At 35.2% G+C, this 14851-nt stretch overlaps 1 protein-coding gene and 1 pseudogene across 2 annotated transcripts in view; both read left to right on the forward strand.

Annotated features, from left to right (window-relative positions):
* FAM172A (family with sequence similarity 172 member A) overlaps positions 1-14851 on the forward strand; it is a 352017-nt gene that overhangs the window by 255315 nt on the left and 81851 nt on the right. The window lies entirely within an intron of this gene.
* On the forward strand, positions 7010-11791 carry LOC107520786 (annotated as a pseudogene).

Below are 14851 nucleotides of genomic sequence, written 5' to 3' on the forward strand. Positions count from 1 at the left end.
ATGTTAACTTCTCATTTCCTACAAGTTAGATTATATGCTAGGGCCATACAACTAATGGGTTTATATGTGACTATTAATTGTGGTTGCAGACTTTAAAGAGTCTACTTTAATGCACAACTAAATTACTGTTTGTATATCTTGGCATATTTTTTTCCCAAACTATGATAGTCTGGGTTTCCTGAGTATTCATACAAAAACTTCTTATCATTATTTGAGCCATATTGTATCCTCTATTTTAAAATAAAAATATGAATTAAACTGAATTGATCATTTGTAGCGACATTAATATTATTCAACACTTAAAATGATTATATTGTTATTTTCTGACTGGGGACTTTGTGCCTATCCTGTTTGGAATGGTGTATTAATCTACGAATGAAATTTGTCTTATAAATAATACATTAATAATTAGAAATAAGCGTGATTCTCTGAGTGTGTTTTATATAGCAGTTTAAACCCTCAGCGCTGATCACTGATGTGCTCTCCCCAGCTAAGTGCCGTTAATCCATTTACCACTGCTCACTGGAATGAATAAAAATTACCAAGGAATTTTCCATAAGTTTAAGTGAATTCTCAGTACATGTAGATTGCTTAGCTTTCTTATTTTTCTATATGTATGGCCCTTTTGAAGATTTCAAAAGCCAATTCTCTTTTTACTTTAAAAAAAAAGAAAGAAAGAAAGAAAAAGCAACTGTGGCAACAGTTCTGAATCCTTTGGCTGAAGTCCAATGCGCCGGTTGTCTTGCCACACTTAGTTCCACATGGCTGACTTGAGAAGGCAAAAGTGGCACCGCTCTGTGGTGACCTATTGGTCATGACCACTCCTACCTCATTCTTAACATTTTCATCCTAATCTACTTCCACACATAATGTACTTCTGCAGCAGTAAAAGAAGATGTAAAAATCTAGAAGCAGTTAACCAATGCAGTAGCTCAGGATCCACTGGGATTTTTTTTCTCAGTGTTATAGTTTAAAGCATTTGCTTAATAGATACTAACTCATCCTATGTTTCACATGTGAAAGAGACATTTGAAAAGGTCGCCAAAACCTAAGTTAAATACTTATATCAAAGTATTACTATAAATACACAGTACATCTTTCTTTGGTCCAAAGAATATACTTTAGCCTTCATCAAGAAAAAAAAAATAGGCCTGTGAATGGCTGAGTGTACTGTGCACATTGAATCAGAATGTCAAAATCTTCTAAATAAATTGTTATTATGGAATAAGGCAGAACTTCAGCTCTGAATTTATGTAATTCATTCCATTGTAGATTTTTTTTTTCATTGAAGAATACATTTCTCTGCCATAAATTGAACTGAGTATGAACAGCAGAGTCATTTGAGGTTCATTGAAAACATAGGAGAACATCATGTTTCCTGTCCTTTTGTTAAACTTGGCATATTGATTTTTTTCTTTTTGCACAGCTTGCAGCACAGAAATGTGATATACAGCTATGGCAAGACAAGCTAACCACATGTGAATTTGTTAAGTACTGCTGGATTAGCAGAAATTGTCTGACTGTGCAAATAGCAAAATTTGACTTCTCCAGAACTCTTTATGACTTAATCAATTAAAATAACAAGTTTTGATTTTATTGTCCAGAATAAATCATTAGCAAAACTCATTTTCTCCTGATCACTCATTTGTAGGATGTTTTCATTCATTTTGTCTCTATATATCAAGCAAAGTAATAATTATGTCAAATTTGAACCAAAAGTTCAGTCAAATATGGGAAGATAAACATGTAACAGTTGTTACCTATTATTTTAATAATGATTCATAAATTTTGCTAAGAACAAGATTCTAGATTTTTATTTAAATTTGCCATTACTTTCTTTTTAACATCTCTTTTATATTCATGCTTTTGTTCTTTTTATGCTCAAAGGTAGTGAGATTTGAATTTTACTGATATTTCTTACTTCTCTGTGGAAAGGGAGTCTCTGAGGTAGGGCTGTTTTACTCTCCTCACCTTGTTAAACCTTCTTAAATGTGTCCATTACACAGTTCACTTTGCTTGACTTCAGAGGATAGAGACAGAGAGAGGATGAGCTATAACTCAGTAGAATGGGTTACCTAGAGTTTCTTAGAAATGCTAATACCTTATCTATCAGATTTATAAAGTTCTCTGAGATCTTCTGGAAGCAGATAAACCATTGTGTGATTTTCTGCAGAACAAAACTAACTGTCTAAAGCTAGGATATGTCCATGATGTCATGTACATGTGATCATGTTGTCACCTGCCTTTTAAATTAAAAAAAAAAAAACCAGCACCAACAACAAAAACCCCTCAATCTCTCTAAATGTAGATTTCTTTTTTAATAAGCAAGATGATTTCAAAACTTTCTCTACTGGTTCTTACTGTTTTAGACAGGTGGGCATCTTATGAGATTGCATGCCAAATTTATTAGAAATAAGTCTTTTTAAATTATCTGGTAAAAGCACAAAGCATGAGTTGTTCCTCTAATGAAAAAAGGAGAAAAGGGTCAGAGCAAAGAAGAAAGTGCCACTGGTTTGTGTTAGGTGACACTGTGCCCTGCTTGTCTAATTTGATTACACAGAGCTCCTGAAGCCTCAGGCAAAGCTGATTTTAGCTATAATCAGCTTCTTAACCTTTTGAGAACTAACGTAAACACTACCTAGCAGTGGTTAATTACGTTGCTCTGCTACACACTACAAAGTGCAAAGGTAAGTGTAGAACTACAGTAACACATGTTGTAACAAAATTTAACAAGATGACTTAAGGGGATTGCAACAGAATGCAGTTCTATATTTGTGATAAATTTTAAATGAATTCAAGAGACTTAAGGGTACCTTTTAAAATTTCAGCTATAGGTTTTACTTAAGTTTTATCCATAAGTGTTGAACATTCATGTACTACTTTTTCCTTTTTGCTGTCCTCACATTTGTACTTTTCTCTGAAATTCTCTTTTGATTATGCATATATTTTAGAAATACAAGTGTATTCATATACTTTCATTCTTTCATTTTCAGGGTAAACAGAAGTGATTCCAATATTCATATAAGTATAGTAAAAATCTGCTTGGTTCACTTTTATAGATAGTAAAAATTCATTAGGGAAACAATGGAATTTCTTTATAGTTAAATAGAATATTGTAGTTATATAGGCAAGTATCTAATTTTTTTATTTAAAACAGGAGCTCTTTATACAGGAATCTGATGTGTCATATGGGAAATTAATATGTAAGGTGATTTTACTCTCTGTAGTTGATATAACTCTGGTGTGATGTGACTAATGGAGTAGAGAATCATAAAGATTGGCTTATCTACTTATCAAAGCTATCTCCTCAAAGTCATATTTGCTGGGAAAACTACAGTATGAATATTCTCCTGAGTAAGATTTACAGGTGACCAGGAGAATATATGTAGATGTAAGCCATATGCCATATTGGTAGGCCTCTGTACCCACAATTTTACCTGACATTTCATGCCCCCAAAAAAGTCAGAAGGGTAGAATCTTATGCTCTTCGGTGACACACATTAGAAACACTGTGTGCAATTAACTTAAAATGGAGTGAGAGGGGAAGGTTCAGAATAAAGATTAACTATATATATATATATATATGTATACATGTTATAAGCTTATATTTTACAGTATAGTTTATGTTATCGTTACAGTGAGCTTAAAAATTACATGTAAGGAAGTCGATTTGACAAAGCGGATGTCATAAGGCCTTTCATAGTTTCTGAGGCATTGGAGAGCATTCACTGGGTAACATGGCCAACTCCTCTGGCCAGACTTGGCCACGTGATAAATAAGGGTCAACTCATTATGAAATAAGTTAAATTTGTTAACATAAATGCTAACTATTAGGAGTTCAAGTGAGTTTTGTAGCCACATATAATAATGTGGGATAAATGAAGCCAGATGGTGGATTACTGGAAATTTTTGGCCCATTGCAGAAATGTTTTAACTGCATTATATTGTTTTGTAATCAGCTTATTAAAACAAACAATTATATTTAACCCCCCTGTACTGCTGTTATAGGTATCATTTAGACAAAGTGCTTTTTATTGATGACACATATTATAAAAATATAATACTTGTTCAGCATCCTGGTGTGGAGAGAGAGGACTGCTCAAGGCTGGAGGCCGCAGGCACGGCAGTTCCAGCTGCCTCTGGTCCCCTCAGCTGCCCTGAGGACTTCTTAATTCGTTCCCCATTTTCATGACCTCCTCCCATCTGGGAACCCTCGACATGTTCTCTTTATCTATGAGTTTGTTTCTGTTTTGTTTGTTTGTTTTGTTCTTTTGATTCCACATGTACATGAAATCACATGGCATTAGTCTTTATCTGACTTATTCTACTCAGCATACTACCCTCTAGGTCCATCATGAAACATATTTTCCATCCCTTTACTTTTAGTCTGTGTGTGCCTTTTAATCTGAAGTGAGTCTTGTAGGCAGCATATGTAAGGGTTTTATTTTCTTTTCCACTCAACTACTCTTTCTTTTGATTGGAGCATTTAATTCTTTTTCATTTGAAGTACTTGTTGATATGTAGTTATTACTATTCTTTATTCATAATTTTGATACATATTTTTTTTTCCTCTTATAGAAGCCCCTCTAGTGTTTCCTGTAATACCGGCTTGGTGATAATGAACTCCTTTAGCTTTTCCTTGTCTGGGAAGCTCTTTATCTGTCTTTTAATTCTAAATGATCACTTTGCTGGATAGAGTCACCAAGGGTGTAGGTCCTTGGTTTTCATCAGTTTGAATATTTTGTGCAAGTCCCTTCTGTCCTGCAAAGTTTCTTTTGGGAAATCAGCTGCCAGTCTTATGGGCGCTCCCTTATAGGTAACTGTTCTTCTTTTGCTGCTTTTAAGATTCTCTCTTTGTATTTAATCTTTGCTATATTAATTATGATGTGTCTTAGTGTGGGCCTCTTTGGGTTCATCTTATTTGGGACTCTGTCAGGGAACTTTTCTGTCATTATTTCTTCAAATAGGCTTTCAATTCCTTGCTTGCTCTCTCTTCTCCTGTCCTTATGATGCGAATGTTGTTATGCCTGATGTTGTCACAGAGGTTCCTTAAACTGTCATCATTTTTTGGATTCTTGCTGTTGTTGTTGTTGTTGCTGTTCTGATGGGGTGCCCTCCACTACCCCATCCTTTATATCGCTGATTAGATCCTCCGTTTCATCATCCATTCTGTGGATTCCCTCTAATGTACTCTTCATCTAAGTTATTATATTCTTCATTTCTGACTGGTTCCCTTTTTTCCATCTCTATTTTAATGTTTTCTATCTCTTTGTTTAAGTTCTCACTGAATTCATCTACTCTCCCTGCAAGTTCCTTGAACATCCTTGTAACCAGTGTTTTGAACTCTGCATCTGATAGATTGTCTGTCTCTATTTTGTTGAGTTCTTTCTCCGGAGCTTTGTTCTGTCCTTTCATATAGAACGTGCTTCTTTGTCTCTCCATTTTGGCTACCTCCCTGTATCTGTTTCTGTGTATTATTTGGGTTCCTAAGTCTCCCAGTCTTAGTAGAGTGGTTTTATGTAGTAGGTGTCTTATGGGGCTCAGGAGGGGTCCAGCTGCAGGCCAAGTTCAGCCACAAGCTGTGCACCTCCAGTGCCACCTAGACAGAATCACCAAGCATTCCACATGTGACTGCCACCCGTGCTGGGTACCTCAGGAGGCCAACAGAAATTGAGACCTTCTACCACTAGGGCAGGGCTTAGGGCTGTTCAGCAAGAAGTACAAGGCACATTAAGGCCAGATGCTGCTTCTTTGGGTTTTGTGAGACTTTGAAAGATTTTAGGAAAGTCTACAGCAAGAGCCAAGATAGGCCGTTTGTATGGAATAAACCACTGGTAGCTCCTTGAGTGGGCCCACAAGCTGGGAGAGGCAGAGTCCTAGGGAATCCCCTGGGCAGAGTGAATTGTATTATCCAGATCGAGGGCAACTCAGAAATGTCAGCCCCTGCCTCTGCTGGCTGGGATAGGGGAAGGCTCAACAAAGGAACAATGGATACTGCCAGCACTTCTGTCTGAGAGAAAGCCATCCTTCCAGTTCTCACCTTGAAGCCCGACAACTCACGTGTCTCCTCGTATGTGTCTCCTTGTGTATCCCTGGCACTCCTTGAGCAGCTGCCCCAACACGGGAGCTCAGAGTGAGTGAATTTCACAGCCAGAGTTTGTGGGGCCTTCTCATCCCAGCACTGGAACCCTGGCCTGGGAAGCCTACTGTGGGGCCAGACCCCTCACTCCTCTGCAGCCAGTAGAGCCCTCCCAATCTTTGATTACCACATGAGGTTGTGGAACTGGTCCATTTCATGTCTTCTTCCTTCCTACCCCTTTGAAGTGACCTGTTATTTTTGTTCAGGCAAAACTCAGGCGATTCCGCATGCTGATTGCTCTGTGATTGTGTTTTAATTTTGGTATGGTTGTTAGAGGAGACATGCATAGCCTCTACCTTCACCATCTTGACATCCTATGAGTTGAAAATTTGATGAAATTCAATTTATTATTCTTTGTCTTTAATCAGTCATGTTTTTGGTATCAGATCTAAGAAATGTTTGCCAAATCCAAGGTCACAAAGATTATTTCCTATGTTTTATTATAGAAGTTTAATGGTTTTACATCTCACATTTAGGTATGATACATTTTGAGTGGATTTTTGTATATGGCATGTAGTGAGGATCTAAGTTCATTTTTTGGCATATGGATATCTAGTTTTCCCGGCACTATTTGTTGTAAAAACTGTCCTTTTCCCATTGAATTGCCTTGGACCATTCTAAAAAAATCAACTGACCATACATAATGTAAGGGTTTACTAATAGGCTTTATATTCAGTTCTATTGATTTACCTCTGTTTCTACACCAGTACCATGCTGTTTTGAATATGATAGCTTTCTAGTAAACTTTGAAATTAGGTAGCATAAGTTCTGCTTTTTCATTATTTAGATCATATTTAATTTTAGTTTTCTTGCACCTCTTTTTTGTTAAATATAATCTTAAGTGCTTGTTCTTTTTGAAATTATCATGAATGACATTCTTTTCTTAATTTCATTTTTAAATTTTTTATCTCTAGTATAAAGAATTAAAAATAATTTTTGCATATTGATTTCATATTCTGTGGGCTTGCTGAAACTCGTTTATGAGTTCTGTATTTTTTTTGTAAAATAATTATGATTCCTACATGCAGGACCACGTCATTTATGAATAAAAAGTTTACTGTATTTCTGGTACACATGCCATTAAGAGTTGAGAACAACTCTTGATTCTGAATTTTTCCATTGAGGGTTGTTGTTGCTGATCTTTTTTCTGTTTGTTCATTTGTTTTGGTTTCGATTTTGGTTTGATTTGGTTTTAAGAGACTTACCTGGACCTAATCTACAGAATCTGTCCCCCTCTTCAGAATGTGCATGTTGATATCTCTGTGCATTTTTTTATTCCTATTTTTATTTTATTTTAGGCTAGCTTCCTAGAGGTCACCCATTTGCCTGCGTAGTTTAATGGTCAAGATTTTTTGTTCAGTTGTCCCAAGCCAGTAAGGCTCATTCACAGCTATTCCCACCCTGGAAGCAGTGCTGTGCCTAGCAAGCTGCCCGCCACAGACTGCCACTGTTCCTGCATATAGTTTAGCAGTCATTAATAAATACTTCTCAGTGAGGTTGTTGACTTTGGTTGATTTCTAGAATGCTAACATGGTAGTACTTGACAGTTTTGTTGACTTTTATAGTTGTATTTGGGGAGAGGACTTGTCAACCTCTTTACTTGTAGTCCCTAGAAGTCCTGCCTGGGTTCCTTTTTATAAGCCATAAACCTTTTGGAGTAAGATGAAACATTAAGTAAATACATACATACATATAAAAATAGGAAAATAAATTACATATGAAGCAACAATGATGTTTAACTCCTATAACAGATTTTCCCGGTGTGCTTTGGAACAGAAATTATCTTGGTCTTGCAATAGATAGTTTTACTTTATCATAAAATCCAAAACTTCAGATCACCATTGATTTATTGTCGTTGAGATGTAATATAAATGGAGGGAAAAGGTATGTATCTGACTATATAGATAGTATATATATAAAATATTCAGTAGAATCAGAATGCTACCCTGGCATCCTTTTTGTTTCATTTCATTTTGTTTTCTCCCAAAGGTTAGATTCCAAAACTTGTACAACTTCAGACTGTAGGAATTCTTTAGAAAATGTGCAGTGATAAAACTGCCAGATTGAAGGTTTCTTAAGTGCTACTGTCCAAAATCACTAGGCATACTTGAAACTAGTAATTCTTGTCAGAATATACACTCTCAGTGTGTGACTTTTATCTGCAGGTGGCAGAGCATATGTTTTAGCACGAAAAACTGTAAGGTGGCAGAGGGAGGATATTTAATGTGTTGTAACCTATTTTTATTTTTAATTTTTTTTCCTATAGCCGCTTAGTTCTGGTCAAAAGCAGGCTAACTAAAATATTTTCAGATCTTAAGAGCTATATTTAAATTAGGGGAGAAAAATGGTTCCAAATATACTTGTGTCATTCATTTTTAACACACAAGTCAAGGTTATTAGACCAACATTATAAAAGAAAAACACAGTGGTATCTTATATAACTGAAATCCAGGGAGTGAGTTCTTCTCTCACATGGATTTTCTGTTTAAATTATCATTAACTCTTTAAACACTGCAGTGACCTTTGTTTTTATTCTTATTATAGCAATCCATTTTCCTAGGTATGGCTAGCAATTAGGTATAACTGGCAAATATCACTTAGTTTTTTCTGACTGATTTTTTCTTACTACATGATTCAAAGTTATCATTTTGTGTCTTAATCATAATTAAGGCTTGAGCTAAAAGACAGGAATTACACATTTAAACAGCAACTGATGGGTAACATGTCAGAGCACAAGATTTTCCAGTTTTCCCATAGAAACCAGGAATCTATAATCATTTGAAATCTAATTTTTGTGTTATAACTTACTCAAGTTTTCAAAACTATTATATAAGTCAAATAAAACACTACCATCCATATCAGGCCCACAGGTAGCCAGTTTGTGACTTCAGGTAGGAAAGAAAAGTCAGAGCCTGTTCTGACAACAGCTTGTGCATGATCTCCCGTCACGTATCTTTTGCTCATAAAAGAATCTTTTATGTACGCCACAGATGGTGGTCTTCACTGTTTTTCAGGAGACTTCTGAGGTAGTGTGTTTTAGTGGAAAACGCACTAAACTGGCCATACGAAAACCTTGCTTCTGTGGCAAATAATATTTCATAAGCCCAACCTATATCAACTCCTTGTCTAAGCATGTTAGATGTGTTAACTCATTAATTCTAGTTTCAGTTTTGCTTTTTAAAAGTTTTATAATGTTAGGTCAATCATTTAACTTCTGTAGTTGTTTCCTCACTTAAAAAATTATAGGATTAGAACATACAGGATTGATCTAAATAATCAGTAAGAACTTTTTCAGGATGAAAATTCATTCATCTGAAAAATATTGAGATTAGATTCATTGAAACAAAAAATAATTGTCAACCAGCTTATAGTGTTATTTTGCACTGGTTTATAGCACATTATCACATATAACACAATAGAAGTAAATGTACATATTCTTCAATTCATTTAGATTCCTGCAACAAGTATCATGCTATGAAGATTTCAGTTAGGTTGAGAAAAAAATTTGGTATACACTAACCATAGTGTTTAAAAGGTCTGGACTTTATCCTAGAGGAGCTTATGATCTCATTGAGGCAAGGCAGCCTACAACTAAAACTTGAACTACAGCATGAAAATATTCCCAGATGAGGGTTACACATAGCAAGGCTTTAGCTATTCTAAGGCTATCAGAATGAATGTATGAATATGTGTAGTGTGCTTTTGAAAGATGAGACTTGGAAAAAGAGAAAGATTTTAGTAGAAAGGTGCAAAGGACCCTCCAAGAGGGAAAAATATCTCAAAGTCAAAAATAAGAACATTATCATCCCTAAGAAAGCATGTTGCCTTTATAGTGCTTATAGTACTGTGAAAATTTTTCCAAAAAAGTCAAGATAATTATTTTAATGCAGTTTCTAACATCGACTGTTACGAAGGTGGATAATAAAGTATCTATCCCAATGCTACTCTTGTGGCTTTGACAGGAAACACAAATACTTAAGGTGCAGTTGTTAAATTATTTTGTTTGCAGCTAACTCTCAGATAGTTTAGGAAAAAATGGTGCATTTAAAGAGATGAAGTAAATGTGGCAAAATGTTAACAATTATTGAACCCAGGGGAAAGACATATGGGCATCCCAGAAGTAGCTTTCTAAGGTAACACGCAGGGTTAGCGTGGTCCTTGTCAGCCTCCACCATGAAGTACCATGGCCAGGGCCCAAAAATGCAGAAAGTGATGGTGCAACCCATCAACCTCATTTTCAGATACTTGCAAAATAAATCTTGGATTCAGGTGTGGCCTTACGAGCAAGTAAATATGCAGATAGAGTGCTGTATCATTGGTTTTGATGAGTATTTGAACCTCGTCCATAGATAATGTCAAAGGGATTCATTCATTCTAAAACAAAGTCAAGAAAACAGCTGGTCAGATCATGCTAAAAGGAGATAGCATGACAGGTAACGCTGTGGGATTATTTTTATATTAAATAAACAGTACATGGGCAATCATTGTATGGTTGCAACTCTTATAGGTTTAAATATATTTATAATAAAAGTTGGGGAAAAGATTAAAGAAAAAGTTCTCCAAATAACTTAAAAGATCAAAGAATAAGTCTAGAAAATACTTAGAATGAAAATATAAAAACTTTTTGGTATGGTTAGATTACGAAGCAGGGAAATGTATGCCCTTAAATGCTTATATTAAAAAAAGGACAAATGCCAAAAACTGATAATTATTTTAAATTAAGAAAAATTTAGTATAAAATTAAAATATTAATCAAATTTTATGTAGTGATTATGGAATAAATATGTAAAGTAATTAGGTGTTTTATGAATATTTGGTAAACTTACTTCATTGCAAAGTTCCCAAATCTTAACAAGTGGATCTTACACTGTATCCTGCAGTCAGAATAAAACTGGCTGCTTTTGCAAATCAGGAAGGGTAAATAAAAAGCAGTAAATCCTTTATTTATTTATTTTTGACAATATAAATTTCTGCATTTTGGTAAGATTTTGTTCACTTGTCTAAAGCAAAGCAGAGTTACTTGGCTTCTTGTGAATTTTAGGCACAGTAAATTTATTCCCTCATTTTTCCTTGTCTTGTTTTGCCTCAGTTATAAATATATACCTATGATAATATGCTTAAGCATCCAGATGATTGAATAATTTCCCACTTCAGTGAGGCAAGCCTAATCAAACAAACAAATTTTATGAATTTTAAGAAGAGCACCTATGGTACTCTTCAATTTTTCATTTCAGTAGGAATTTATTTCACTATTATCTTTCTTCACCAGAATTATAATAAATAAAATAAAAAAGAATTCTGATCATATTTTTTAAATTGAAATAAAATTTATGTAACATAAAATTCATCATCGTAACCATTTAAATTTTACAATTCAGTGACTTCCAGTACATTCACAATTTTGTGTGTCCATTAAGTAGGCAACCACTAATCTGTTTTTTGTCTCTATGGATTTCCCTACTCTAGACATTTCTATAAATTGAATTGTATAATACATGTGTCTGGCTTCTTTGACTTATGTTTTCTAGGTTCACCGATGTCATACATGTATCAGCTCTTTCTTTTTTATTGGCAAATAATATTGTATGAACGTACCATGTTTTATTTATCCATTCATTAATTGATGGACGTTTGAGCTCTTTCCATTTTTTTACTAATATAAATAATGCTGCTTGTGAACATTCATGTGCAAGTTTTTGCTAGAACACCTGTTTTCAATTCTCTTGCTTATATACCTAGAAGTTGAATTGCTGGGTAATTTTATGTTTAAATTTTTGAAGAATCACCAAACTGTTTTTCTAGCCATATTTTTTTTTCTTTACTGTTTTGATTAAGTTTATTGGGATAACATTGGTTAATACAATATAATTTTCAAGTGTACATTATCATTTGACATCTGTATATTTTATTGCGTGATTACCACCCAAAGTCCAGTTTCCTTTAGCTACCATATACTTGATCCCCTTTACCCGCTTCACCCTTTCTCTACCCCTTATATTTGACCCTCTTTACCTCATCTACCTCTCCCCTCCTCCATCATCCCACTAGTAACCACCAGTCTATAGTCCATGTCCATGCATCTCTGTTTCTCCTGCTCACTTGTTGCTTTTAGGTTTATATCCCACATAAAGTGATATCATGTGATTTTTAACTTTTTCTACCTGGCTTATTTTGCTTAGCATGATTATCTCCAGGTCCATCCATTTTGGTCATAAATGGCAGTATTTCATCTTTTCTTATGGCAGAGTAATATTCCATTGCATATATATACCACAGGTTCTTTAGCCAATCATCTACTGTAGGACACTTCGGTTGCTTCCATGTCCTGGCCGCTGTTAACAATGCTGCTGTGAACATCGGTGTGCAAATATCTTTTTGGATATGGGTTTTCAGGTCTTTGGAGTAAATACCCAATTGAGGGATTGCTGAGTCATATGGTAGATCAATTCTTTAGTTTTTTGAGGAACCTCCATACTATTTTTGATAGTGGCTATACCAATTTGCAGTCCCACCAGCAGTGTATGAGGATTCCTTTTTTCTGCACCTTCTCCAACATTTGTTATTACTTGTCCTGTTGATTGTAGCCATTCTAACAGGTGTGAGATGGTATCTCATTGTGATTTTGATTTGCATTTCCCTAATAGCTAGCGATGTTAAGCATCTTTTCATATAGTCGTTGGCCATTTATATGTCCTCTAGGGAAAAGTATCTGTTTGGATCTTCTGCCCATTTTTTGATTGGATGATTTGTTTTTGTTGTTCTTATTGAGTTGAGTTCTTTGTATATTTGGATATTAGGCCCTGGTCAGAGGTGTTGTTTGCAAATATATTTTCCCATTTGGATAGTTGTCTCTTTACCTTGTTGCTGATTTCTTTTGCTGAGCAGAAGCTTTTTAGTTTGATATAGTCCCTTTCATTTATTTTAGCTTTTACTTCCCTTGCTTTTGAGGTCAAATTCATAAAATCCTCTTTAAGTCCAAGGTCCTCGAGTTTCATTCCTATATTTTCTTCTATGCATTTTATTGTTTCAAGTCTTATATTTAGGTCCTTAATCCATTTTAAGTTAATTTTGGTGTGTGGTGATAGACAACAGTCTAGTTTCATTCCTTTGCAAGCGGCTTTCCAGTTTTCCCAGTACCATTTATTGAAGAGGCTTTCCTTTCCGCATTATATGCTTTTGGCTTTTTTGTCAAAAATTATTTGCTCAGATAAATATGGATTTATTATGGACTCTCAATTCCGTTCCACTGGTCCGTGTGTCTGTTTGGCTGCCAGTACCATGCTGTTTTGGTTACTGTCGCTTACAGTATAATTTGAAGTGGGGCAGTGTGATGCCTCCATCCTCGTTCTTTTTTCTCAGGATGGCTTTGGCAATTCGGGGTCTTTTATTCTAGCCATATTTTTAACGGAAGATTTTAAAGCCAGTTTGTGGGACTAGGACATTATAAATTAAGAACTTCCATTTCCTCCCTCAAAAAACTTAGCAAGTAATCTCAATTATGAAGTTATTTGAGTTCAAGTCTCTCTTTCGACATTACTAAGCATTTCTCTGCTAGCTTAATTGAGTTTTCATTGGAGGGCTCTTATTCTATGCCATGTGACATCTGTGCCCTCTGACCAGCAGTTGCTTAATTGAGGAATATGAGGATGGCATGGTGAGGGGGTGGTAACTAGACTTTAGGCCTTTGAAGTATATTTTTTCCCCAATTTTTATCATAATTAAAGAGGACAGATACTTTATCCAACAATTTAGAAGTATGATATCAAGAAGTTTCAGATTCTAATCTGATGTGCTTTAAACTAGTTGTTAATTAGGGAGGTATCCTCCAAGTGCTCAATCACTATTTTAAATTTTCTAGTATGTCCCTGAAAAAAACAGCAACAAATCTCCATTAGAATTCATGCCAAAATATTTCTCAGCAACTGCTAGCCCTCTATGTTTAAAATGTTTGCACTGTTAAAATTTCTGAGAAGTTTGAGAATTTCTTGAGAAATTAAAATATTGGACTTTTTAAAATACTAAGTGGTTTCCATAAATGCTTTGAGGTTTTGGCCTGTGGTTAGCTTTCCCGATGGAGCCGAAATATTTTCTACTTGGAATTAAGCCAGATCTCCCACTTGCATGCATTCAACTTATGTTGCATGCATCCAAGTCCTGGCATTTGAATGGTCTTTTCTCTTCATCTGAATACTTTCTAACTTGAAGAAAAATAACACTTTCCATTTAAAACTCGCCTCTTTCCTCTTTTTCCCCTCTTCACCCATAACCAGATGTCTTCATACTTTGTACCTGCAATTCTCAGAGAACAGGTGTATTGGTATCTTCCAACTTAAAAAGATTACTCTTAAGTACCCTCAACCACGGGGATCCAAGGAAGAGCTTCAGAAAGTTCCTTAAACGTTTTGAAATTTCGTGTTGAATTGGAGTTATGGAGAGAGGAGTCATGCATAGCTTTTGTCATATTCTCAAAGGGGTATATGGTTCCCCAAAAAATAAAGATCTGGTGGTTCTCACAGTGGCCTGGAGAGCAAAATGTTCGAGGGGGGCGGGGTACTTCCTGTGGTACTATGACACATTGGTTGGTGTGTGAGTAAGACATGAGTATATTTCAATCAGGCTTTCAACTGCAAAGTCAAAGTAATAGCAGTGCTAAGAATGCGACAAAGAATCAGTAATGCTTGATTTGTAAGGTCACTGCAAGTCACACTGCTT

This window comes from Rousettus aegyptiacus, unplaced genomic scaffold, assembly GCF_014176215.1.
Source record: "Rousettus aegyptiacus isolate mRouAeg1 unplaced genomic scaffold, mRouAeg1.p scaffold_m13_p_8, whole genome shotgun sequence".
Lineage (NCBI taxonomy): Eukaryota > Metazoa > Chordata > Mammalia > Chiroptera > Pteropodidae > Rousettus > Rousettus aegyptiacus.